The sequence below is a fragment of the Rattus norvegicus genome, chromosome 3, assembly GCF_021556685.1.
Source record: "Rattus norvegicus strain SHRSP/BbbUtx chromosome 3, alternate assembly SHRSP_T2T, whole genome shotgun sequence".
NCBI classification, from domain to species: Eukaryota; Metazoa; Chordata; class Mammalia; order Rodentia; family Muridae; genus Rattus; species Rattus norvegicus.
In genome coordinates, this window is record NC_141536.1 from 162,185,395 (window position 1) to 162,211,698 (window position 26,304).

The window sequence follows — 26,304 nt, forward strand, 5'->3', positions numbered from 1 at the left end:
TTGAATTCCTGATATTTCCAAGAATTTTAACATGAAGGGGTATTGTTTTTGTCAAATGCTCTTTCAGCATCTAATGAGACGATCATGTGGTTTAAAAAAACATGTCTAAATCCTAAAATTAAAATCCTAAAAAGCATTCCATTACTCCACTACAAAAAGAAAGGATTTAACAGAAGAACAAAAACTGGTAGTAAATCCCAAGACGCCAACCGCATCAAGCAAAACGGATTAAGTATCCCAGCACGTAAACCATGAGTACAGGCAGAAGGGAAAACTTTAAAAACTAATAATTCTCTAATGACCGGTTAATAAAATAGAAGGACACCAACAGGAAACCTGCTACTTTAAATACAGGGAAAAAAAGGGTTAAAAGCAATGTTTCCCTTTTTACAAAATTAGAGAAATCCAAGTGAGCTGCGCTCCAGGAAGCAGAATGGAGGAAAAGGTAGAAAGTACGGCTGAGACTCTCGAGCTACACTGAGAACGACAAGCACAAGTGAGCGAGCGGAGATGCTGCAGCTCTGCCCACGGCGATGGGATGAACAAACACCTGAACCTCCAGCTTCAGGTGAAGTCAGTCAGCTTCCTTACATACCCAACCTACCCAACGACAGAACAGCAGGCAAAACTCAAGTCCTCCCCTTCTTACCAAAACCTTTTATGTCATGTCACAAAGAAAACTCCAGAGCAACAGGTCTGACTGGTGAACTAACAAGAATTTAAGAGGACAAATGGACCACAGTCTTATATAAAACCTCTCTGAAGGGCCACTTCACAAATACCAGTTAGGCAGAAAAAAGACCAGTGGGCAAGATGGAGAGGTAAGTGCTCTCCTGCCTTCGGGGAGGAGACACCATCTCTTACTACACCTAAACAGGCATCACAGGGTTTGGCCCCTGAGCTTCCTGCTGTGACAGAGCTAGAGCATGTCATGTCTCTGACAGTCCTATCAGAGAAACAGAGGCTAACACAAGACCTGAGGAAACATTCTACAAAGGAAGTGGCCTAGACTGTGTCAAGATCTCCCACGTTACAAAGTCCAAAGACTCAGAGACGGTTGAAGATCAGGGCACTAGAAACAGAAGGACTCAGGGCCAAGAGAGACTGACAACATCCTTGTGTTGGGCAATGTCAAGTGACCATGTCTCCAAGTCAATCTCAAATGGCTCATATGTGTGTGTGCGTGTGTGTGTGTGTGTGTGTGTGTGTACATACACATACAGACATGCACACACACATATACACACACATAACAGCACACATACATACAAATACTTTATACACATATGTATACACACATGCTTTATACAAACATGCATGTGTGTGAACAGAAAAGAGAGGATGACACAAACCAAAGTGACATGCTCCTAGAGAAGGGGGAGGGAGGACACACAGGAGCTCATGTTTTCATTCTTCTAACTCTCCTGCAAGCTCTCCTGATGGGCATGGTGAAGCACATCTTTCATCCCAGCATTCTGAGGGGCAAAGGCAGGCAGATCTCTGTGAGTTCAAGGTCAGCCTGGTCTACAGAGTGAGTTCCAGGACAGCCAGTGTTCTGTTATACAGAGAAGCCCTGTCTCAAAAAAAAAAAAAAAAAAAAAAAAATCAAAAAAAAAAGGAAAAAAAAGCTACCTCCAGATTTTTAGAAAGAATACCCCAAAATAAGTAAACAAGAAAAAGGAGAAGAAAGGAAAGGAGGAAGGGAGAGAAAGGAGGAGGGCAGCATTTTCTCTCCAAGCTCTGTCTCTCTCAGGGACACAGCACTGCCATAGCACAGTAAAGAACTCTGGGTGGGAAATTTGGTAATCTTCTGTCGAGAATTTGTACACAGACAGGAGAAGTGAGACACACGCACACACACATGCACATGCACACACACGCACATACATACACACACACACACACACACACACACACACACACGCACACACACACAAACCTAACTGGGGTAAGGGAAGGGTGATCCAAGCCCAGAACACAGATAAGGAAAAGGCCTGCCTATGTCTTCAAACTCTGAGGACACATCCTTCTGGTGTAATGCTCAGCAGAGTTGTTCAGTGACAGACACAGTAAGTGAGGATGTGAGACCTCTGTATCCAGGGCAACGGGCAACTAAAGAGCTCCCTGTATCTCTTTCCACTCCTCCCAACCGCCACACCCACATGACCTTATTACTACACCACATAAGACAAATCCACAGTCATTAGAAGGCAGCACACAGTGATGAGAATGGCATCCCAGCAGCCCTGGGAACCGCACGTGTGGAATGACGATCTCACTGAGTTGCTTGGGGCCAGCTATCCTACAGCCCACAGCCACAGCACTCTTCCTAAATAAATGCACAAACAAAAACGAACTCAAAATAGGGATGACGACAAAAAGCGAGGAAGCCTTACTGTGAAAACGTGTTGAGAGAAAACCAGGCTTCTGACAATTAGTTATAATCGCAGAATGCTAATGGCCTCCCTGCAAGCAAGAGGAATTATAATTGGTCTCCAGTGGCCTGTTTATCCTGTCTAGATATAATTACAAGATACAGCTCTCGCAGTTTTTACCAATCCATTCATCCGACAACTAACATTTATCCAGCACTGACTCTGGGCTTGGCCTTGTGCTGGGTGCTGATGGCACAAGGCCACAGTGACCCCAGGTCAGAGCTTGCCACTTTGAGGGACAGGTAAATGGGACTTTATAGCTCAACTGCTAAGTGAAAGGAGATGGACAGGCAGCAGGCTGTGATCACAGAGAGGAGGGTGTCACTACCAGTGATCAAGGTATCAGGAAAGATGTGAACAAAGCACTGTGTGTGCACATGCATAACCCAAGAACTGAGCCTCGTCCCCAAAGGAAGGCTGCACGGTCTAACTGGTATAGTAGGCTAGCCAACGGTCCCAATCATCAGGCACCTGAGCTGCTGCTATCAGAATTAACTGATTATGATTCCCAATGAGGATGAACGCTGAGGAAAAGACAGATGTGTGTGTTATCCATGTGACAAGTCCTTTCCCGCAGAGCAGTCTCCTGGGTTGGCATGTGCTTATGTATATACAGATGTCCCAATATTCACACACAGGGTACACAGAGAACTCAGAGAGCAGAAGATACTGCCCAGACCAGTCTACTTCCAGCATCTGTAAGCCAATGGCTTCCTGAGTGTTTACTGCACAGTTTAGGGTATTTCCCATGGAACCAGACAACATTCTCCTTGGGGAGCTCCACAACACACATGTTGGCCTTTCCTCCTCAATAAAAGTACCTGCATGCTACATGCACTGTCACTTCCCCGATGAGAAGACAACAGCCCCAAAGCCCTTGGTGTTCAGAACCCCTAACTTCCAGGCTTCAGGAAAAGCACTGGACCAAAGCACTGCTGGGTCAAAGAACGCAACACCAAAGGCAAGCAAGCCCTCCAGACACATGAGAGAGAGAACAGAGCTAAAGAGTGCACAGTAGGGCTTCAAGTCACAAACCGGAAACCGGTTTCCTCTACAAATACCTTGTGGGGAGTGTTTATGGAAGGCTTATTTTATATTCCAAATGGCTCTACCATGAAGGGGGGCAGGAGGGGAGGACAGACACTGCTGACAAGAACGGAGTATTTGGAGACAAGATAAAATAAGAATCCTGCAGAAATGCTTCCAGCACTGGCCTGCTCGGCACTGCCAGTCTTTAGGGATAAGATGCTTGGCTGCCAGCTGTGACCTTGGAAACCGCAGGACCAAGGTCTGAATGAAAACGGAGATCCACTCGGCAGAGTCCACTGCTCCGCTGCCAAACGCCCCACTAAGTGCTATTACTCAGGTTCATTCTGCAAATAAATTAAATTTCTTGTAGAGAAACTTGAAATTTATAAAAGAACCCTGGAGAATTTGAATTTTAATAATCAATTATTCCTCAGACTGATTCATCTTATAAACATATGGAATATGCAAAAAATTAAATTAGTTTAAAAATCTAGACCTTTAACGCATAGTTGGAAAAAACCTTTTATATAAATGAAGAATAATTGCCAAATATTCTGACACTGCAATATAATTTTTTTTTAGCTACATGGCGTATAATGCTTCTGCTCTTTGGGGAAAAAAATAATTCCTTCCTCTCGCGTCCCTCCTCTCTGAACAAGAGACCAGCTATCTGCTCACCCCCGTACTCATCATCCAGGCTTAGGATTTAAAACCATTTATGCAAAACTATTTCCTAAATGCTGGACCAATCCTGCAGCTCTGAACTGTAATTCGCAGAGGGTCAAGCCTCGTCTGTACAGGGCAGTGAAGGGGCAGCAGACAAAGGAAATGAGGTGGCCCATGATGGCTCCTGAACACAGACGACTGGCAAGGCCGGGCTGGGTACTGGGTGAAGCCAGCACTGCTCACCACCTACCAAGGAGGACGGAAGTGGGAGGCAGGAAGGAGGAAGGAGGGAGGGGACAGGAAGGAGGGAGGGGGCAGGAAGGAGAGAGGGGGCAGGAAGGAGAGAGGGGGCAGGAAGGAGGGAGGGGGCAGGAAGGAGGGAGGAGGCAGGAAGTAGGGAGGAGGCAGGAAGTAGGGAGGAGGCAGGAAGGAGGGAGGAGGAAGCCCTGGCTGACCACTGAATGCTCCATGGAAAACCGACATGGCAGACCAGATGCTGAGCACACGCCCTCTGCTCCTGCACATGTGCCACCGCCCACCCACCCATAGGGACTGCTTACTGCTCACACACCTCCTGGTCATTCATAAAACACATTAGATGTATCAAAGGTTCTCTAAGTGCTCTGACTAAGGACTTTGAGGCTGAGCAGAGTGAGTGACCGGTGACTGACACTCACCTGGCCTGAGACTTCTCCAGCCCTGGTACTCCAAGAATGGGCTTGTCTAAGGACAGGGTCAAGGTTACCCTGAATGAGCTCTGACCATCTTACTCAGGAAATAGTGCTGGCCAAAGTTCAACTCTCGTGAGTCCTGCATTAGCCACCAGCTGTGCAAGCCACTCCCAAGGAAGACTTACACTTATCATGGCCGGGAACAGACGGCTCCAACCTTCAGTGTCACACTGGAAAATGGAACCTTGCTGCAGGAGGGCCAGTAGCACTTCCTGGCTGGACTTTCTGACCTGGAGGGAAAATGGTAGAAGGTGAAGTAAGAGATGGGGTAGATGCCTTCTCAGGATGGACTGCAGCTCTCCATACTCCCCTAGGTCTGCCCTTTGCCCCCACTCCCGAGGGAGCCCCAGCCTCCTGGTGCAACCATTCCTCTCATATGTATACTGTATATGATTCATAATTGTCATGTGACCTCCAGACGGTGACATCGGAGGGTAGCACGCCTACTGTCCTCAGCACACCCTTGGCACAGGTAGCAGGTGACAGGACATTTCATTCTCTTGGGGATTGTTGAATGGACACACATCTGGTCCACTGGAACAGGTGTCAGAATGAAAGTCACACCTACTCCTGCTCTTGAGCAAACCTGACCCTCCACACCCAAGACCTGAGCTGTCTGGAAGAGCCCGCACCAGAGGAGCTACAGAAATAAGATGCTTCTCATTCTTGGCCACTGTGGAGTGGGCCAACATCAGGTGTAAAGGAACCAGAGGTAGCTAGAGGCATTTTGTTTTAATGAAAGCACCTAAAATTCCCATTTTTATAGAGAACATTGTCAGGAGAGGGAGGCAACAAAATTGTAATGGGTCCCAGAAGTAAACAGACAGCGTCACAGATGATCAGTCCATAGCCGGGTACAAGAGGGCAAGCCCCAAGGCTGTGGCCACAAAGACTACATGACACTAGGGCTTTTGACCTGAACACAGGAAAACAGTGCTTCAAAAAGATCACTCTGCCAGCAGTGTGCCCAGGGAACTGCAGCCAATGACAGATGAGCACAGGAGATGGGCAAGGTAGAACCTAGCTGCAGGGGATAGGGCACTGTGGGCTGTCTGTATCAAGAAAGGTGATGCCCTAGCAATATTAGCCAGCATGGTGACAAGACTGAGTCCTGTTATGATAGGTCAAGTGTCAGTCTGACTGAGGAACTGCCATGTAATACAGAGACAGTTCTGGGCCAGCCTCCATGGACGATACTCCCTTGGGGACACACCAAGTGCACATGGGGTGCCCCAGGAAGGAGGCCCAGACACACACAGAGCACAGTGAGGACATGGCAGGATATTCACAAATGACCACAAAGACACAGAAAGGACAGCAGGGACTAGACAGTCACAGGGGACACAGAGAAGGAAACAGCCACATGTAGTGGTTAGTCGGTGGCCTCTAAAGACATCTCTGTCAGTCTCTAGAATATGCAGCTATGAATGTTAGAGCTTTGATCCTGTTCATGAACTTAGCTGCTCTAATCCACACACACGCCCTGCTAAAATGTTTTACTCCACACAGGTCCCAAAGCAAAGAGCTAACTAGCCCTGGCACAAAACATCTGAACCCAAGAACCCAAGTATACCTTTGCTCTTTGAAACTGACTTACATGGTATCATGGCCTGGTGATGGAGAATGAATGGCCTCCAAAGCTTCTTCAGAAAAGGATATTTAACGACATAACTAAGGACCCTGCTGTCAGCTGGGATCAGCACACTGATCATAAATGTCACCACAGGCATTATGACAAGAGAAAGACAAGAAGAGAATGTATGAAGGAATTTGGAGGTGGCAGGATCCAGTGGCACAATCACCAGACTGGCTGGCAGGGAGGGTGGGTTCTCCTGACAGCACCTTGCTGGGACCTCTGTACAGAGCCCTGAAGGCCCAGGGCTTTGAGTTGCCAGGTTCATTGTAACAGTCACCCCAAGAAACCAACGCACCAGCAAGGGGAAAGGGAGTCTGGGCTCACAGAAGAGCATGCTCAAAGGGAAGAGATGACCCCTGAGGACGTGACAAGTTCCAGTGATAGAAGCAAGAGGAAACCTGCATGCGACAGGCACTGAAGGTGAGCTGAGGTGAGCCTGGGAAAGGTCAGAGGCCACAACAGGTGCCACTATAAAGAAGCCATCAGGGAGGACTGGCAAAAGCGTAAAAGGCCTCTCAGGGTGCAGAGCTGAAAAAAGTAGTCAGGACATATGATGCTCACACAGATGCTGGCTCCTGCTGCCCCCAAAGTCACCCTGGCCACAGGACAAGGAGGTGTACAGGGTCTCAGCCCAGGCCCTGCCCTGCGAGGGTCAAGGGACACATCTGGTCATTCTTCCCTCACACCATCTGGGCGGAGTAGAAATAAATGATGAAGCTGTTCCAAGCTCAAACACCCAGAGCAGCAACAGTGGCGCCCTGAGGACAGAGCAAGCAGAGGTCTCAAAAAGGCTGCAACAGGTGAAGGGCTCGGATGGGAGCCGGGCCACAAACGCAACAGCGGAGAGCTGCATGGACGGAGCACTGGCTACAGCACAGAGGAAGGAGCCGACACAGTCCAGCGAGCACAGCCGTGCGCCGTGCACCGTGCGGTGCTCACACCCCACTAAGAGCCTTTCACAAGTGGATGGCTGTGACAATCCACTCAGCACAGTCAACCGTGTGCAAAGAATGGCGGTGCTCAACAGCAGAAGCAAAGGACTGCAAACAGAACTGAAAACACTTGCTACATAAATCAGGGGAGGCAGTGTTTATTTTATGGTCCTTCTCTCAAGTGATTAAATTTGTCAAGATAATTTTAAAATTGCAAGTGTTTTTAAAACAAGAGCACTGCATCTTCCAGTGAGCCGATTAGCTGAGTTCAACAGCTCCATGCCTAGCAGCTACCCAGAGCACAGGCCCAGACAGAGGGAGTCACGCTGCCCAAACTGAGCAGGAGAAGGTGGGGCCTGCTGCAGATCCTCCTTCAAGGAGATCTGCTGTAGGAGATGAGGTCAAAGCCAGGAAGCTAAGAGGAGCGAAACCGAGGCACAGAAACAACACAAGCTGAGAGCAGGCAGAGTACAGACAGTCAGATGGAGCAGAAGGGCCAAGGAGGCCGCTGAAGACAGAGGCTGCCCAGCTGCCCAGCTCTACATAATTTCAGTAGACTGACCAGGTGCCAGGTCCTGGGTCAGGTCACAAAGGTTCCTACAGCAAGGACCTGGATTTGATGGCAGACAGTAACTTCATGGATATGCTAGAATAGCCTGGACAGTCCCAGACAGACAGGTGAGACTCAGGGCACCTGGTCAAGTATTCAGCCACAGCCTCATTTCCCACACCCCAGCTTCCTGCCGTCTGAAGCAAGGGGGAAGCAGTGAGTAGCTGGTGCCATGGTGGGATGGACGGGAAACGCCCACAGCAGACAGGAGCACAGGACCTGCTGTCTAGTGCAGCCCAAGGAGCAGTTGTGTGAGCACAGCTGCAGGCTGCAGGAACTACCCCAGAGATGCAGGCAGCTCTCCTTACCGTGTGACTAGGTCACTGGTAAGAAGCTCCCACCAATGAACAGACTGATCAGTCTGGCAGAATAAGGTTCCTACCCTAGCCTGAGGCAAACACACCCATGTCGCTACTAGATCTCTGACCAAACAAGGACTCTAGGCATGGTCAGCAGGCAGTCCAGTGCTCTTCCAGAGAGCCAGCACCTGTTATGAGAGGTGGAGGCTGACAGGAAAGGAGAGGAAAGGAGACAAGGGCATCGGGAGACACAGGCTGGCTCCAGTGAGCAGGCCCTCGTGAAGTTAATGGTGGGGTAGGGTGAGGGTGGAGGAGGCAGCCCCCTCCCCCGAAACCACTCAGTACCATCAACTTTCTCACAGCTCTGGTTTTGGAGGAGGAAGGGCAGGAGAGGGGTGTCTTTGGGGTTACTTGTTCATAATGGAGACAGTGGAAATGTAGCCTGGGTCTGACTGGATGTGGAGTGGAGGGGAAGGGATCCAGAGTTCCCAGGCTGTAGCTCAGGGGAACTGAATACATCAGGTGGTGTTCTGTTAAGCGTGATAGGGAATTAAGATTGAAGGCCTCTATTTTCTCTGTGATGTAAAAGGCAAGGTCACTTGCTTGGTGAAAGGCAGGGCAAGGTGGGAGGCCTAATGAGAATGGCAAAGGTCTAAGGGAACTGCCAAGGATAATGGGAGAAACAGCTGATGAGGGACAGGAGAAAGGATGGCCAGCAGCACTGCACGTCCAACTGCGATTGGGGCCCATAAATTTCCAGTGGCACCAATCAGTGCAAGACAGTCCTCCCTCCTGCAGACCAAGCCCAGCAGGCGCCAGCCAAAGAAGCTCTGCTGGCCTCACACCAAGGTGGCGGAAGCCCTGCCCACGCACAGGGAGGTGAAGGGGGTCTGAGAGGGTGGCCCTGGAAAGCACAGCAGCAGGGCAGAGGTTCCTGGAGGGAGACAAGATGGCACCGGTGGGAGCAGAGTGGAGGGAGGCAGGGCTGTGAGGGCTGAAGGCCAGCTGCAGTGGGACGTCAGGGGCACCGCAGGTGGCGAGGGAACAGCCTTGTGCGCACAGGGAAGCAGCTGGGACTCCTCAGCAGACTCACTCAGCAGGCTCCATCTTGGAAGCAAAGCACACTTCTGCCTCACCCTTCTGGACTAAAACACTGGCAGAGATAGGTGCTCAAGGTCAAGAGCAGGTCAAATCCCTGCATGCAGTCTCCCTTTAGAGACCACTCCCTGAGAATGAATGAGAGAATCAACAGCCACAGAAGAGCAGAGCGTGTGCTCACTGCCGATCAGTGGAGATGATGCAGACACAGGAGGACGAGTCTGCTGAGGAGGCCGTGACCCTCTGTCCCTCTGACAGGCTCGCTCAGGGCAGAAATGTGTCCTGCTCATGTCGTCCTCCCCGGGCACGGCACAGCACGCTCGGCTCCTAATGGGCACTCAGAAAGTGTCAGAGCAAATGAACGGATGGCAGGAGCCACCCCACGTCATGATCAGACTCGTGCGAGAGAAAATGCAAAGATAATCAAGATACCCATGGCTCTTTCCTTATCCGGAAACTCCATTGCCTTCTGTCACACTGGGTAACAGTTAAAGATGACTGCTGTCCTTTTAAGAACAGCAGATCAAGAAAAATTACAAACTAAATGTTTAGAATTTTTTGAAAATCTAAACATGGTATGCCATTAAAAATTAAAGCACTCACATCCTGTACAGAAAGTTATCTCTGAAATACACCGATACAAAGAGAAAGAAGGGCAGAGGCTTCCTTTACTGAGCGGGCCCGTGTGCTTGTGTGCATGCGTACATGCACATGGATGCATCATTCTGTGGTATTTGGGTGAAAGCTGGAAACCTTCCAGGAGTTGGTTCTCTCTTCCAACCTTGTTTTTGAGGTAATCCCTCTGTTTCTGCCACTGAGCTGCACACTTAGGGTAGTTAGCTCTTGGGTTCTGGGTGACTCTCCAGTCTCAATTTCCATCATGCAGCAGAAGCGCTGGACCACAGATGTGTCCTCTGGGTCGGGCCTTTTTATTGGCCTCCAGGTGCCAAGCTTCTGTCTTCAGGTTTGGACATCAGCGCAGTTAGCCCCTGAACGATCCTGATCCCTTCAGCAAAGTCAACGTTCAAAAGACCAGGAGGCTCTGTCCGCAGTGTCCAGCAGCACACGCGCTAACCCTATCCCCAGAGGCTGACACTGAAGGGAATGGGAGCAAGACCGCAGTGAGTCGCTGTCCCAAGTGGGACAGGCAGGGAGCAGGCAGAGCAGCAGGAGGGAGACACAGATACTGAGAAAGACAGCACAGCACACAGGGCGCGGTCTGGAAAGCAACGAGACTAACGAAGCTTGAAGAAGCAGTCTCAGAAAGAGGGAGTCAGAGGGAGGAAAGGAAGGAAGGAAAGGAGGGAGGGAGGGAGGGAGGGAAATCAAACTTCTTCAAATACACTAAGTTTTAATTTGTGAATTGGGTGAACATTTAAAATATGTTGGAGTCAAAATGTAAAAGTTATGCTACTCTTGAAGATAAAGATGTATTCGTCCACAGCACAGCACAGCTGCTCAGACACTGGAGGCCAAGAGTTCAAAGCCAGACTGAGCAACGTGGTGAGAGCTTGTCTCAAAAAAGCAGACGACTATGGACTCAAGGATTCTGTCTGGGAATAAATACATGTATATACAGGAAATACCAGCAATAGATAAAGAAACGGTGAAGGGAGAGGCCGTGGATCTGAGGGAGAGTAGGAAAGGTGTTTGAAGCATGTGGGAAGGTGTGGAGGGAGGGAAGGGAAGGGAGAAATGTTACAATTAAAACACAATTGGAAACAAACACCAACAAAGGAGAGGAGAACCAGTCATGTCTGGTGGTACAGCGTCTGTTTTCTCAACTTCTCAAAAGTCTGAAGCAAGGTCAAAAGCTCAAGGGCAAGCGGGCAGCTTAGAAAGACCCTCAGTAAAACAAGGCCGGGAAGCAGCTCAAGCATGCACAGCACTTTTCTAGCAAGCAGGCGTAGGACCCAGACACACGCACACACACACACACACACAGACCCTCAGTAAAACAAGGCCGGGAAGCAGCTCAAGCATGCACAGCACTTTTCTAGCAAGCAGGCGTAGGACCCAGACACACGCACACACACACACACACACACACACACACACACACACACACACGCGCGCGCGCGCACACACACACACACACACCCTCACACACATGCACACACGCACACCAGTAACTGTATTCAGTGACGTGGAGTTAAACACTAACATATGTGTCAATTACCACGGAAGACTCACTTGTGTGATGTGAAAAGAACATACACCAGCAGGAAACCCTTTCATCCCTGAGGAGTTTCGCTCGCCGCTGGATGCAGTAACTGAGTCTCAGCCAGGCGCTCCTTGGCAGCCATGTTCTGGTTTCTCATCATCTCTCCAGTAAAGGAACGTGGATGGATTCTTTAAAAAAGCAGTCAGTTCTAGCTGGAGGTAAACTATCAGTCTACTAGAAATGTCAGGAAGATTCTAGAATAATGGCTCCCACAAGCCAGCACTAAAACAACTCAAAAAAACAAAAAACAAAAAAACAATGCCCATGCTGACTGAAGCACAGGCTCCATGTCGAAGCCTCATTGCCCTCAGAAACCCTGATAGCAACCAGTGAGAGAGCACCAGTGGTCATCTGAGATGACTTAAGACACCAACTACTTACCCTGGAAACCAATAAATGAAGGAAGAAAATAAAGACTGTCTCTCACCTCCTATGTAGTTAGATTTTGAGAGTTCTCAAACAGCCAGGTGGAAAAGCTCTTCTCTGAAGACTCCAATCATTACACCAAGACAAGACAGGATTTAAGTGTCAGAGTCATATAGCCCACAAAGAAGCAGTGGTCTCCATGAGGACGACCAGGGCTGCTCAAATGGATGAAAGCTGTCACGTCCAGGGTCAGATGACATCCCTGGCACCCAGAAGCCACACTCAGCATCCGAGAGAGAAGCTCCTGGAGCTCTCATGCATCCCGCCTTGACCCAGGACAGACAGGTCCCATCTCTGAAGTATCCTTGCACAACAGAAAATCCATTTCTGGCCAAACCTATAGGCTTGCTCAATGCCCAGTTTATAGAAAACACCTGGGCTGAAGGAAATCCTAATGCTAGGGAAGCAGCCACCCACCTGGGATGGGAGAGTCAACAGACGAACGTCTGGGCTCTTCAGTCAATACAGCTAGGGGAGAAGGGAGAGGCACATTCTTACCAGCTTCAGAGACGCAGGAAACTCATGCAAACCCAATGTGCCAACCTTGTCTGTATTTACACCTGAATGGATCATCTGGAAAAGCCAAGTTTCTGGCTTTCTATGATGGGGAAGGTCCGCAGTCTAGCATTCAAGATTCGGAGGCACAAGGGCCCAGAGGTCAGCATAAGCACCCACTACCTCGAAAGTGGAACACTGGCCTGTCTCAAAATCAGAGACCCAAACAAAGCACACAGTGACAAGACCGGCCAGGCTGAGTAGTGCGGGCAGAGTGGATGGGTGGGGTGAGCAGGTGGATGTTACAACAATGACACGTCATTTTCTCTATTTACCATGCAGAGTACTAAAGATAGGGCACTGTGCAAACGGGGCAGGTGCTACACCCCTCAGCTCCATCCCCAGCTCTGCCCTTCTCAGAGAGCCATGCTAACGGACTGATGCTTTCCTCTGTGGTGGAGCCCGTCTAGGTGACATAAATGCCAACAACCACCGGGCAAGCGTTAATGAACACCATTTTTATACTCTGTCTACTGGCATGTCTCAACACATTCATAATAGAAAGGCGGAGACACCTTTCTTCATTGGAAGGAACACAGTCTGGTCCCCATGAGATGAGAAGATCTGCTCCAGGCAGTTAACTCCACCATGACTTTTACCTAAATGACAGCAGGAAAAACTCTGCTGAAGGGAGCAGTGCTCACACATGGTTGTCTGGATCCTCGAGGTACTGCGCTGTAACAGGCACGACAGACTGGGAGGCCACCACAGGAAAATCCTGCCTGCTTTCTTCTAAGAAAGCAACAAGGGAGGGGGGGGCTTGCTCCATCAGCTCAATCCGCACAGTGGCCTCTACAGCAGTGGGACAGAGAGAGTTCTATTAAGAATAAGCCAAGCATCTGACATGGTATATACTAATGGTTTCTAGCTTTTCTTACTAAAATACTTCATCAAGAAAATTAGACCAATGCAGTTTAAAAATCAGTTCCCATTTGGAGCATTTATGCTACAGACAGGCTTAAAAAGCCGTCAGCCTCCACATCGCAATACAAAACATGAAGGGAAGAGGGTGACAAGTCTATTATAACAAGCCGTATACAAACGGAGCAAGGACCAACAAGTCTGCATGCCGGGCCAGCCTCCAAAAGCCATTACTGCTAATGGCTTCTCTGCCAGGCCTATGGTTGTGCTTATTTAAATTCCAGCCGGGATGTATACATTATAAATAATTCTTTCACAAATGCACTCCCCCACAATCCACGCATCCCAATTATTTCTAAGGCGAAGCATTAAACAAAAGAGCTCAAGCTCCAGCGCAGCACATTAAATTTAACACAAATGTCTAACTGCTGCCATACTGTAATGGTGATTCACTTGCAAGAGAGTCCATGCAAAGCCTCAGAACATACACGTGGGCCTTTTTAAAAGCACCGTGTCACATCCATATGAATATTTTAAACTAATATGAGAGCTATATGGAAGACTTCTTTCTTTCTCTTCAGTTAAAATGATCAAATTCTAAGGCCTCAGGTTTCTGGAACTTTCTGAAGCATGTCGACATTCATCATGAGTGCAGAGAGAATGGGGCGCAGCTGTCAGGTCCATATTTACCGTGTGGTGAGGGGTGAGGACAGGCAACGTCAGAAAGTCTTCTGGGTTGCAGTGAGCTTTCCTGCAGAGTAACAATCATAGAGAGGCAGAAAGAGCAAGAAAAACCAAGTTCAGTCGCAGAGATCTCAGGTGAGAGGAACTGAAGGCTGGGACAGTTCTGACCGGAAGAGCAGCTTCTTAGCAACCAGCACGTTGGCAAAACTCAAGAAATACAAAGGCCTAACTGACAGGGCAAATGGCTTCTGTCACATTAGTCACTCTAATGTTCCAAAAATAAGGACGATTTGAGTCATTCTGAAGTAGATGTCTGTTCTTCATGACAAAATCCACCTACAGTCACACACAGCCCAAAGCTCACTGATTAATATGAGGGGCTTAAAATTTTAGCTAGTACTTTTAGTATATAATTTTTAAGAAATGTACAAGTAAAAAAAGATCTGAACAAAGCTGCATCCTCTGAAGGTTAGACAGCCCCCTCCATGACTGCCAGGAAGTCCTCGGCAGTGCAGCTCAAGACAGCTGGTAGTCCTCTGGCAACATCTGACTATGGAGACAGAAAGACCCCATGGTGGGTTCCCTGATGGGTACTGACTACAGGCTGCTGTGCTGTGCTGTGCTGTGCTGTGCTGTGCTGTGCTGTGCTGTGCTGTGCTGTGCTGTGCTGAAAGCTAGAGGGCTATGGAGCAAAGGAAGGCTAGCAATGTCCATCCAAGAGGACAAAGACGACCACTCTAATGCCAGTCAAAGACCTCTAGGAATTGGGACTTTATCTCCCAGCCCGGCAGCTAGAGTAAGTGACCCAGGGAAGCCCCTCCCCTCCAGTGCTTACTGGTTCTTTAGGCCTACACAACCTTGGGAGAAAACCCTGAGTGGTGTAGGGTGTGGAGACAGGTAACCAGGAAACACAGGAGACCCAGACCAATGTGATCGACCTTAAACAGGATGGGCCCACAAACCCTGTTGAGGGAGCCCAGACAGCTATAGGAAGGCTTGGTCTAGACAACAACGGTGAAGGGCAGGTCAGTGGTAGCAATTATCTAAGGAAAGGAACATGTCCCTGAGCCCTGGGCCAGTCAGGAGAGCAGGGAGACAGCCTGCAGCTGAGGAGCAACACAATGACCAAGGAGTCCATCCACAGACAGCAGGCAACACTGAGCCACATGCCAAACACAAGAGGCTCTCACCATGGGCTGTAAAGATGAGGCTGGCACTACAGGCAAAAGATTCATGCTGTCAGCATCTTGGTCACCAGCAAGGAACCAAGACCTCTACTCAAGTAAGACCCAAGCAGGGACGACAAGAGCAGGACGACAAGAGCAGGACGACAAGAGCAGGACGACAAGAGCAGGACGACAAGAGCAGGACGACAAGAGCAGGACGACAAGAGCAGGACGACAAGAGCAGGACGACAAGAGCAGGACGACAAGAGCAGGACGACAAGAGCAGGACGACAAGAGCAGGACGACAAGAGCAGGACGACAAGAGCAGGACGACAAGAGCAGGACGACAAGAGCAGGACGACAAGAGCAGGCCAACGAGCTCAGGAAGCCAACATAAACTGCTTAAGACACAGAGTCACATATGCTTTATTAATTTTTTTTTAAAAAAGACTTGAACTATAAGAAATTATTAAAGAAATCCTCCAACCAGGAAGGAAATGACACCAAACAGAAATCCAAGTTTACATAAATGAATAAGAATCAGCAGAAACGATGCCCATGTGAAAAGGTTTATCTCTTTATTTAAGTCTCTTTAAGAAAACACTATTATATAAAACTGATAATGAATTGTGGGTTTCTAGGACAGAAATGTATGTGTGCATATATATGTAAAATGTATGTTTATGTAAAGTGGAAGACAAAAGAGCAAAAAGACCAGGAGACAATAATAAAAGCATACTAATGTAATTTTATGACAATTTTATAATTAGTGATATTTAGAAAAAATATCACTAATAAGTCAAACCCTGAGATGCCACTAAAATAGCAAAACAACAAATTATAACTAATAAACTATTAAGACAAACTGAATTCATACAAAATTCTATTAAACCAAGAAAAGGCCAATAAAGACCCAAAGAGAAGAGAGTTATAACAAATACTTTCAGCTTTCACACCAGTGAAGACACACAACACAAAGGCCCCAAACATTCCAGCTAAAATGCCAAGACCCAACAGTGTGCTGCTCACAAGAAACACACTCGAACACACACACACACACACACACACACACACACACACACGCACACACACATTTAAAGTGGAAACCAACAGGAGTCGCAGAAAGCCAGGGTGACTCAAAGCTACACAGAGAACACCGCCAGGGATAAAGTCATTTCCCAGTGATAAAGGTGAACTTATGAAGAAGATACAATAACCTGAAATGTCTATGTACTAAGTAACACAGCTTCAAGCTAGAGTAAAAATCAATAAAACTACAAGGAGAGATAGACAAAACCATGGTGGGAGTGTGGAACAGGCCTATGCATACATCACCAGTGAGGCTCACAAAGGTCAGCAGGGGAAACCGTCTTCGAAAGTGCTGCTGGGGTGAACAGACACTGGGAACTAAGACCTAACTCCTGCCTCGCACGCCGCTCACACATTAATACAGGGCGGACCGGCAGGCTGGTGTTGCCTGAGAAGAAAAGGAGTCCAAGGGCAAAGCCAGTGTGAGCCTGGGTTAGCAATATTTTTGGAGCCTGGAAGCCTCAAAACATACAGTGCATATTGTCTTCTTCTATGAGAAAATGATTTTAAAACGTCATTAAAGTGAGGAGCTCCTTTCCCAATTACAGCACAAGTTGGGGAGAGAAGCCACGACTAGGAGAAAACATGTCACAAAGAGGACTCACCCCACCCTTCAAACTCCTTACAAACAACAGAAGCAATGCTACTCCAACTAAAATCTGAAATCAGCCCGAGTTGTCATCAGTTGCCAAGTAGGTGGACAAGATGAGGACCTGATGTGCTCTACAGCACGGGTGAGCCGTGGAAATGGGCGGAGCGAAACCCACGAGCCACAGGGTCACAGGGCTGTGCACAACAGAGAGAGAGAGAGAGAGAGAGAGAGAGAGAGAGAGAGAGAGAGAGAGAGAACACAGGCTCCTGGCTGCTTAGGGTAGAGGACTGAGGCATGTGTGCGGAAACTGGCCATGGCAACAGGATTTCTTTTGGAGGTGGTAAGAAAATCTCAGAATTCCTTGCAGAATATTACATAATTATGTGACTATGTTAAAATCTATCAACCAGAAACCCGAACTTTGTAAACTGAATGCTATGTGTAATGACATAGTAACACCAGTAAACTCTATGACATGTGTAATAATGCTCTACTGGTAAACTGTATGCTATGGTATATGTAATGGATGTTATACTGAAATGTATGCTATATGGTCTTAGTGTTCTACTGTGTGAAGAGACATCATGACCAATATGTGTTTTTATAAAGTTTATAAAAGAAATCATTTAACTAGAGACTAGCTTACCGTTTCAGAGGTTTAGTTCATTATCATCATGGTGGGGAGTGTGGCAGTGTGCATGGCACAGGAATGTGGGGTGCCTGAGGACTACATCCTGATCCATAGGTCAGGAAAGAGGCTGAGCCTTGGGTGGGTTTTTTAAACCTCAAAGCTCACCCCTGGTGACCTCCCTCAAACAAGACCACACCTCTTCCAACAAGGCCACACCTCCTCCAACAAGGCCACACCTCCTCCAACAAGACCACACCTCTTCCAACAAGGCCACACCTCCTCCAACAAGGCCACACCTCCTCCAACAAGACCACACCTCTTCCAACAAGGCCACACCTCCTCCAACAAGGCCACACCTCCTACTCCTTGTAATCCTTTCTAACAGTTCTACCTCCTGGTGAGCAGGCATTCAAATATATAAGTATATGAGAGTACAGGGGCTGTTTTTACTCAAACCACCACACATATGTAACAGACATTATACCAGTTTGATGAAGTTACCCTTTGTTTGCTCTCTTACTCTGGCTACTCCAGTTGTCCATGCTGTGTGTTGCAAGCTCCTGATTTGATGATGTCTGCTGCTTCTCTATCTGCTCCTTGCTATTTGGTTCTGTGCTTTTGTTTACTATATGCTTAGATGAAAACACTGAAACAAAAATAAACTACTGTAGGTCACTGTCAGCACCACAACGAACATGTAAACTAATCCGAATGAGATCATTAGACTTTACTGCCATTGTCATTGTCAGCACCACAAAGAACATGGAAACTACATCTGAATGAGATCACTAGACTTTAAAATTTACAATCATAACATTGCATATTATTTATTTGATTCAATCACAAGGGAAGTCTCTGCCTCACAAGTGTTCAGAACACAGACCTTGAGTACCCTGAAACACACTATCTAAACATGCAAAGGTGTGCTGTCACAGAAGTCTTCCTATAGTGCAAAGAGAAGACCATTGATTCTGGATTATACTCCCCAAAGTTCCTCGACTCCAACTAATTATGAGGAAGCAGCAGGCGAGGCCATTTAGGCAGATGGTCTATGAAATACCTCAGCATTAGCCCTCAAAAGTCATCAAAGTTATGTAGAAGAAGGCTAGACCAAAAGATCGAAGAGACTAAAAAGACTACAGCTAACTGTTAACATGGCGCCCTGGGTAGAAGCCTGGCTCAAGGAAAGGATTTCTAGTGGACAGCCATGGCGTGTGTATTAGTGAACACTGTGGAGCACTGCTGGAGTTAGTGCTTCAGCTTTCTGTGCTTGCTGCACACAAGCACACAGCTCACATCTGACACAGGCAACAGAGGAGGGGTCTTGTCCTCAGCACAGCTCCACCTGGGAGCTGATCACTCACCTGGGGCTGTCCAGCGCATCCCAGGGTACTCAGTAGCAGCCCTGGTGTCAGTAGTATTCCCTGACCCCCCCCCAAGATGTGGCACCCAGAAATGTCTCTGAGACAGCCTAGGAGCAGAAGTATCCCTGCTTGAGGGTCACTGCACTAGGAGAGCTGGGCACAAGTTGTAAGAGAACTCTTTATATACATGAGATACTTTTCCACCACTGTAAAAACACATGATGGCTACAACTGGTGAAGGCAAGGTTGCTCTGACCCACAGTTTGAAGGGGAGGCAGCTGGTCACACTGCACCCACAGTTGGGAGAGAGAGCACCAATGCTCAGCTCGTTGTCCCATGTTTACCCACGGTTTCAGCCTGGAAAAGCGTTGCATACATTTAGAATGGGTCTTCCTGACTCAGTTAATCAACCCAGTCTAAGAAGGAGGTTTGTCTACTAGATTCTGTCAAGTTAACCATCAAAAATAATCCTTACACTGTAATACATCTGAAACTCTTCTATAAACCTAAAATTATCTCAAAAATCAAAAGCAAAACACAATCACACACATACACAAAACCAAAACCAACCAACCAAAACAGGCAGTACAGATAGATCTAAGACAGCAACTGTGGAACCAGAAACCACCCTACCACTAATCCCCTCCTGTGGAAGAGGAAAACAGTCTAATCAGGAGCTTGCTAACCCAGGGCGCTATATTAACCACCATCTACAGAACAGGTGGGTACAGTGGATTTTTAAAAATGATAAAAACAAAAGCTGGCAAGCAAACCTTCGATTGATCTCTAAGTGTGATACTGTGAAGACTTTTGGGCTCTATGCAACCATATCCAGTTGTCTAGTAATTTAATGCCTGGCTGTGACTCCTCACTTTTAAGGGTGTCATTGAGCCTATGTGGGAAGACGAGAAAAACAAAAGGAGGACGGTGGCTAATTATATTGAATGAGCAGCAGAGACGAAGCGACCTCGATTGCTTTTGGCTAGAGACATAGCTGTGCCTTATTGGAGAATCCTCTGATGACCACAGTGATGACGTGTGTGGAGCTGTTGTCAGTGTTAGAGCTAAGAGTGCCATGATAACAATATGGACGACTGGATGTGAAAACAGAGATGCAGTCACACACATAGGGAGGGTACACAAGGAAAGGTTAGGACTTCCTCCAAAGACAGTGATTGGTTATCAGTCCCACGCAGACACAGCTACAAAGAGTGGCTCTTCCACTAAAAATAGGTTTGTCATTTAAGAAGAACCTTCTGAGTATTCTCACAGGAGACTGCATCACGCAATCGAGATTGGGAGCTGAACCCAAGCCTCAGCAAAGCAGAGTGGACTGCACTGAGCTTGACTCCATCCACATGATGCTAAGATACAAGAGAAGTCTCGTTCGTCTTTGTCTTGTACTTCTGTGCTCATCCTCCTCCCCACCCCCAATCTTTGCTCGTGCGTCCACTATCCTAATCAAAGAATTGCAGTATGCGTTACCCCAGCACCCACAGATGTGCTCCTGGGCCGCTCTGTAACAGCCGGGTAGAATTCCACAGCACACACACTTGCCTTTCCACGGTATTTGGAGAGGAACGGGCATTTCTATCACCTTAGCAGGGAGAGCTCTGGTTTGTTCCAGTCCACGCAGAAGTGGGTTTGCTGATGTGCGAGTCTGAGTACAGCTTTCTAGCAGCCTTCTGTTTGCTGCCACAGCATTGCCCTGGCTGTCCTCTTGTGATGGCCGCTAGATGCTAAGTAAGTCGCTTCCCTCCTTGACAGCATTAGTGATTCTGATTTTCATCTGCTTTGCTTTTGTTTTTTCCTCACGTAACATTGGTGAAGGATCCAGGACTATGACAGAAAGGTGGAGTAAGCATTACATTTGTGCATTCTTCCATAATTCTGTTTTTTTGTAACTACAAAACTTTGCTACAAATTTATGCATTTCATTCAGATCAGTGATCTGTGTCTGTGTGATCCCTAAACATAATTGTGGACTAGAAACGTAGGTGCATGACCACATTCCTAGCGGGAATTAGCTGTCTGCTTTTGTATCTCTATGCTGTACTTTCACACTGTGTGTTATTCAGTTATTGTGCTTTGGTTACAATGGCTCAAGTAGAAGAGCGGTCCCATCCATGGTAAGACAGTGTACGAAACGGTAACTGAGTGTGTGCAGCGAACTGTAAACGTGTGTGTACAGTGTGTACAGCGAACTGTAAACGGTAACTAAGTGTGTGCAGCGAACTGTAAACGTGTGTGTACAGTGTGTACAGCGAACTGTAAACGGTAACTAAGTGTGTGCAGCGAACTGTAAACGTGTGTGTACAGTGTGTACAGCGAACTGTAAACGGTAACTAAGTGTGTGCAGCGAACTGTAAACGTGTGTGTACAGTGTGTGCAGTGAACTGTAAACGGTAACTAAGTGTGTACAGTGAACTGTAAACGTGTGTGTACAGTGTGTACAGCGAACTGTAAACGGTAACTAAGTGTGTACAGTGAACTGTAAACGTGTGTGTACAGTGTGTACAGCGAACTGTAAACGGTAACTAAGTGTGTACAGTGAACTGTAAACGTGTGTGTACAGTGTGTACAGCGAACTGTAAACGGTAACTAAGTGTGTGCAGTGAACTGTAAACGTGTGTGTACAGTGTGTACAGCGAACTGTAAACGGTAACTAAGTGTGTGCAGTGAACTGTAAACGTGTGTGTACAGTGTGTACAGCGAACTGTAAACGGTAACTAAGTGTGTGCAGTGAACTGTAAACGTGTGTGTACAGTGTGTACAGTGAACTGTAAACGGTAACTAAGTGTGTACAGTGAACTGTAAACGTGTGTGTACAGTGTGTACAGTGAACTGTAAACGGTAACTAAGTGTGTGCAGTGAACTGTAAACGTGTGTGTACAGTGTGTACAGCGAACTGTAAACGGTAACTAAGTGTGTGCAGTGAACTGTAAACGTGTGTGTACAGTGTGTACAGCGAACTGTAAACGGTAACTAAGTGTGTGCAGTGAACTGTAAACGTGTGTGTACAGTGTGTACAGCGAACTGTAAACGGTAACTAAGTGTGTACAGCGAACTGTAAACGTGTGTGTACAGTGTGTGCAGTGAACTGTAAACGGTAACTAAGTGTGTACAGTGAACTGTAAACGTGTGTGTACAGTGTGTGCAGTGAACTGTAAACGGTAACTAAGTGTGTGCAGTGAACTGTCTTTTAGACAACTAGAGTTGGCCTTGCACTTTTCCATCTCTAGAAGGAGTCTGTACTCCGTGCTGCAAGGCAGTCTCTTGTGTCGTCTTTGTGTTGTCCCCAGAGTGTGGAGCACTGGTTTATTATTATGTTTATTACAATATTTAATAAACTGAATAGGTAGTATCGCGTGTAATTAAACTGCTGTGGCTATCTCTTTTGATAAAGTTAAGGCACAGTTTCAGTGTGAGGTTTAATAATGGACTTGGAATATGTTTAAGTCCAGGAAAAATGGGATTTTGGTGGATCACCATTTGATAGGAACAGTGGCTATAAACTGACTTGAGTTTAAGATGTTTTCACTTACTGGCCAGAAAATTAGCATAAGGAAAGTACAGAGGAACATGCGTTAGGAGCGCTAGTGTCACTATCGGAATAAAACATAATAAACAAGGATTAAGAACTAAAAACACCAAACTGGGCAGAGGCACGGCAGGGAGCATGCAGACCAAGATGGCAATGCCCAGTGCCAGGGAAGACTCAGCATGGGGCCACAGACAGTGCTGGTCAGCACAGGGGCCACAGACAGTGCCGGTGACTCGGAAAGGGAAAGCCCTCACCACCTGACCCAGCAACGTCACTTTCAAGTGTGCAGCCGAAGCAGATGAAGACACGGCTACACACAGAGGCTCCAAGTACATACACAAGCATCACTCATGAGAAGACACGGCTACACACAGAGGCTCCAAGTACATACACAAGCATCACTCATGATGCTCAAGCTACACAGTGCTGGGTGCAGAATGGGTCCCACAGGTGCTCATGACCAGCGACTGGCAACCCCTCAATGCACGAGCAAATCCAACACACGCACTCTGCTGAGGGACGCACTCTGCTGAGGCCCTCCCTGGGCAAAAGGAGAGCAGGCCCAAGTAGACCCACACGCTGTGATGTGAAGAAAGTGAGGCTACAGATTGAGGATTCAAAGTGAAGAACTCTGGCCCAGCACAACACAGGAAGTACGAACTGTCCGAAGGAACGGATACCACCCTGGGGATAAAAGGTTGGGCTCCGGCAGCCAGGAAGCTCAAGAATGCCGAAATAGACACTATGGAGAAAGAAACTGATGGCTTTCCCTGGACCTCATTCAGACCAGCCTCCCTGGGGAAATCAGGCGACTAAGATCCCCAATCTGCTGCCCCAGCTATAGAATGACAGGCAAATCTGCATCTAGCCTCAAGTGGGCACAAGGGACCTGACCTCTTAAGGAAAGGGAAGAATAGAGGAGACCCCGAAGCAGCCCAGCCTACACAGAGTACAGATGGAAAGGCTACAGGCAGACAACTGGTCCTGGGCCAATGCTGTGGAGAACACTGTGGATGAAGCAAGCCAAAGCACAGGCCTCTCAGTACCTCCTCAGCCAGCAAGGCTACCAGGATGAGGAAGGCCATGCCTTCTGGAATGACGGGAGCTGCCAGCCCATCAACCCGAGTGCTCAGTGCGATGGAGCAGCAAGTGCCGAGCACCCAAGGGCACTCGATAAGTAGGAAGTGATCAGCAAGACAGATTGACTTAACAAGCCACAATGACAGCAGCATTGATGTCGCTGATCTATCAGGGGGTGCCCAGCCTTCTGATGCTGGGGTAGAATGTTGTCTGTGAGCATGGGAAGCCGCAGTCACAGTTATTCTGGGACACATGGGGTCTGACGACCACTGGCTGGACTTGCCCAATCAAATTAAGAAGTAGAGATGAGTGAACTGTATAAAAAGGCATGATGTATTCATATACCTTTCATAGTAAATATAGCTAGAATTTTGAAACATAAAGGTTCAAGTGTATACATAGAAACAGCACACAAAATTAAAAGAAAGCTGGACTGCAGGAATTAATACCAGACAATGGGGACAAAGACACTAGACAACAAGTGAAAGAGGCAACTTGTTAAAAAAAAAAAAAAAAGACACAATGCTAGCAGGGTATGCGGCTAGCACCAAAGCTTCCACACAAGAACGTGAGACTAGCTAACAGCAATTACAGCTCAGCATGTGAGCACCGTCCTCTCAGGGGTGGCCCACAGGAGCACAGGAGTGTGTGAGCACCGTCCTCTCAGGGGTGAGAGGCGGCCCACAGGAGTGTGTGAGCACCGTCCTCTCAGGGGTGAGAGGCAGCCCACAGGAGTGTGTGAGCACCGTCCTCTCAGGGGTGAGAGGCGGCCCACAGGAGTGTGTGAGCACCGTCCTCTCAGGGGTGAGAGGCGGCCCACAGGAGTGTGTGAGCACCGTCCTCTCAGGGGTGAGAGGCGGCCCACAGGAGTGTGTGAGCACCGTCCTCTCAGGGGTGAGAGGTGGCCCACAGGAGTGTGTGAGCACCGTCCTCTCAGGGGTGGCCCACAGGAGTGTGTGAGCACCGTCCTCTCAGGGGTGAGAGGCGGCCCACAGGAGTGTGTGAGCACCGTCCTCTCAGCGGTGGCCCACAGGAGCACAGGACAGTAAGAGGGAGGGCTGTAGGTGGCTCTGAGGGCAAAGGTGTTTGCAACCAAGCCTAGTCACTGTGTCCCAGGAGAAAGAAAAGAGCCTGTCCTTCAAGTTGTCCTCTGATCTCAGTAAGGGCACTGTGGCATTCAAGCGTCCACCCACGTACGCACAGCAACAAATGAGCTTCATACAATAGGGCTAAATTAACACAGAAGACCTGCACGACGCTCCCCTCCAAATTAACGCAGCTGACAGAATGTGTAAGATACTCTCCCCGGAATACTGGCATACAACACTGGTTCCAGACAGAATGGGCTGAAACATAAATAAATAAGCAAATTTAAAAAAAATAAAGAAAAAAATAAAGAACTGCAAAAGGTTTTGACCATAAACACAGTAAATGAAAGCAGAAATAGCAGTAAGATATTGAAAGTTGTTTAAGTATTTGAAAATGGCAAAGTGCACTTGTGAATACTCACGGGTCCACAGAAGCTCAGCACAAGTTCTAGGAGTGCCTGCTGACGACAGGCAGGCTCGAGGCTTCTTCAGCTGCACAGTGGGTTCAAGGCTAGCCTGGGAAACATGACACCCCTGTCAAAACAAAAATAAAAACACACTACAAACATGCCTCCTGTTCACTTGTGGGTAAGCCACACAAAGGCTCTAGAAAAACAACCTGAGGAGAAGCCCACACACGACTCAGGAGGCACAGGGTTTGTATGTGAACTATCCCTAGTCTGTGTACGTGGGGTGTGGTACTAGCTTGAGGTACTGTCAGGAGTGGAACTGTTAGGTGGAGAGGCCTAGTAAGGAAGTTTAAGTCTTTGGGGACACACCCCGGAATGAGAATCCGGTCTCCATCTTTCCTGTCTGACCACCATGAGGTGAGTGGCTTCGCCCCATGTATCCTCCACCATTTATCTCTGACACCAGACCTAAAAGCCGTGGCTCCAACTGAGTGTGGACAGAAGCCTCTAATACCATAAGCACAGACACATCTTACCTTTAGATGGATGCTTCCTAAGTCACCAAGAAAAGCCAACTAAGTAAACAACAAACTGTACAATGTAAAAGTGCAGATGGTGCTGGGCTCCATCCCGGACAGGGAACAAACCCAAGCCTCGGAAGGAACCTTTATCAAATCTGTATGTTAGATGACAGTGTTAGCTGGTCAAGGGGGTACCTCTAATCTCAGCACTTGGGAGGCAGAATCAGATGGGTCTCTATGCCACAGAGGCCAGCCTCCTCTACAGAGTGAGTTTCAGGCTGGCCAGGGCTACACAGTGAAACCCTATCACAAAATCTCAAATAAATAAATGACAGACAAGATTGTACTCAGCTGCATTTCCCAAGCATCACTGTCACCCTGTGAGTTCAGGGGTATGACAACGAGGGGCCTCTTCTCAGGAAAATGCACCTGAAGCAATCCCGGCAGAGTGGCATGAGGTCTACAAGCAGCCATCAGAGGTCAAAGGAAAACTCACAGACTTAAGGCCACAGAGAATGTGAAGGGGACAGGGCAAAGTGCTGGCAGGGGAAGGATCAAAGTAGAGGGCACAAGAGGATTCTTAGTGCTACTGCCTGCCTGCCTGCCTGTGTCTGTCTGTCTGCCCACATTTCT

General features: G+C 47.9%; 1 long non-coding RNA gene and 1 pseudogene across 2 annotated transcripts in view; one reads left to right on the plus strand and one right to left on the minus strand.

Moving 5' to 3' along the window:
• Nucleotides 1-26,304, minus strand: part of LOC148006592 (uncharacterized) — a 65,893-nt gene that overhangs the window by 5,711 nt on the left and 33,878 nt on the right. For both annotated transcript variants that reach the window (XR_015684877.1, XR_015684878.1), the window contains exons 4-5: nucleotides 25,163-25,274; nucleotides 4,987-5,091 (exon numbers count right to left, since the gene is read on the minus strand). This is a non-coding gene — a long non-coding RNA (uncharacterized LOC148006592). The remainder of the gene's footprint in view (nucleotides 1-4,986; nucleotides 5,092-25,162; nucleotides 25,275-26,304) is intronic.
• Eif4e-ps9 (eukaryotic translation initiation factor 4E, pseudogene 9) lies at nucleotides 19,836-20,274 on the plus strand (annotated as a pseudogene).